Source organism: Callithrix jacchus, chromosome 6 (assembly GCF_049354715.1).
Source record: "Callithrix jacchus isolate 240 chromosome 6, calJac240_pri, whole genome shotgun sequence".
Taxonomy (NCBI): Eukaryota; Metazoa; Chordata; class Mammalia; order Primates; family Cebidae; genus Callithrix; species Callithrix jacchus.
In genome coordinates, this window is record NC_133507.1 from 160,920,651 (window position 1) to 160,922,501 (window position 1,851).

The 1,851-nt window shown below is 55.5% G+C and overlaps 1 long non-coding RNA gene across 1 annotated transcript; it reads left to right on the plus strand.

Annotated features, from left to right (window-relative positions):
* Positions 1–1,034: 1,034 nt before the first annotated feature.
* Positions 1,035–1,528, plus strand: LINC02991 (long intergenic non-protein coding RNA 2991). The gene has a single exon (XR_008482346.2). It is a non-coding gene; the product is annotated as a long intergenic non-protein coding RNA 2991 (long non-coding RNA).
* The last annotated feature ends 323 nt before the right edge of the window (positions 1,529–1,851 follow it).

Below are 1,851 nucleotides of genomic sequence, written 5' to 3' on the forward strand. Positions count from 1 at the left end.
TATGCTGTACCAAACACAGACTTTTTTCCTCCAGCCAACACTTCACAGGCTTAGGGACCCCTCCCACCCTCACTGTGAGCTGTGAGCCCTTAGCTGGCTCCAAAGCAGGAAGCAAGCTCACTGGGGGTCCCGGGGAAGCAGGCAGAGACCAGGTGTTGCCCAGATGCTGCACACACCATGTGCTTTGCAAGGCATTCTCTGGAGGCGTCGGGCCTCCTCCAGCTCCAACAGCATCACGGAGGCTGCCAAGTTGCCTCAGTTTCCCCAGTGGGCCTCAAGGGATGCCTCCACCCTGGCTGTGTCTCTTGTGCTGGTTGGTGACTGGGGCCACACCCCCATCCAGTCACATTAACTCACATGGAAACCTCTAGGCGATGCCTCCAGGGTCCAGTAGGCTCTCTCAGGTTCCAGGAGGACGTAGGCTGTGACCTACACAGACAGATTCTGCCTGTCTCTCCTTGAGGGTCACGACGCTCTCTTCCTGGTCTATCTCAGAGTCTTCACTGGAAGACTCCATCTACAAAGTGTGCTCCGTGGGGACATGGCTCACCTCATCCCAGACTTCTATCTCCTTGGAAAAGTGACGAAGGATATCGGAGGCAGGAGAAAGGTCCTGAAATCCCATCACAGGCACCTGGGCTCTGACGGGTCAGAGGAGCAGAGCTGGAAGCCTGAGCTCTGAGACCTGGTGAAATTCCCCCATGTCACCGCCCGGCCAGACACACGAGCAGCCCACCTAGGAATGGGTGGATGTGGCCTTGGAATTCAGAGTTCTCGACTCTAGAAATGAAATGTTTATTTCATGGTGCAGTTATGGGTAGAAAATGAGGTAACTCTCTAACCTCTCAGGTTTTCACACTTGGATTTTCCCTAAGCACCCCTGGTCTTGAGCTATATCCCCATCCCTGCCTGGGGCTGTGCTGGGAGCCAGGGCCTGGTATGGGGCACTCCACAGGCCCACACCCTCTTCCCTCTCTCCCATATTAGTCAAGCTTCTCCAGAGAAATGGAGTTAGAGATACATTGCTATAAGAAATGGAATGGGCTTGCATGATTACAGAGGCGGAGGGTCCCACACCCGGTCGTCTGCAAGCTGGAGAGCCAGGAGAGCCTGTGCTTCCGCCCTAGGCAGAGTCTGGAGGCCCAAGATCCTCGAGGGCCGATGCCAGCACAGCTCCAGCCTGAGAGCAGGTGAGTGTTCCAGCTCCAGCAGGCAGGCAGCCGGAGAGTTCTGACGCCACCTTTTCGTTCTACTCAGGACTTCAATGGGTTGGATGAGGCCCATCCACATTGCGAGGGCGTGTGCGTCACTGAGTCTACTGTCACACGCTTCTCTTGGGTACCGTCCGATTGCAGAGATGCTGTGCTCTGGAAGGGTCCTGTGCCACTCAGCGTGCTGCTGGCATGTCTGCCTGGTCCGGCCCTGCACCCCTGAGGAGGAGGCTCTGACTCTGGGTTCAGTGAGCAAGGTTATTTGGCCCCCACACTAAGCTAAGTCTCTCACCTTGGCATTTATTAGGAGGAAGTGATAACTTGGGTTCCATGTGTTTGATTCTTTATCTCATATCCAACTGGTTCTGAGCCCGCGTGGGGAAGAGGTGCTCTTAGTACTGAGCCCTCTCAAGGGCCCTCAGTCCCAGGAGTAAGGAACTTTGAGAACTAAGAGAAGGTGATGGGGTGAGGAGGCAGAACACACAGTGAGAGGGCTTCACTGGCAGAAGGTGTGGCTTTGGGCTTTTGGGCTTAGAATCCAAGTAGCACACTTGACCTTGAGATCTGCAATGTTCTGGGCGAGGCTTGGTCCCCTGTGGCCCAGGCTTGAGACCTGAACTCAGGCCCTGCTATGCCTGAC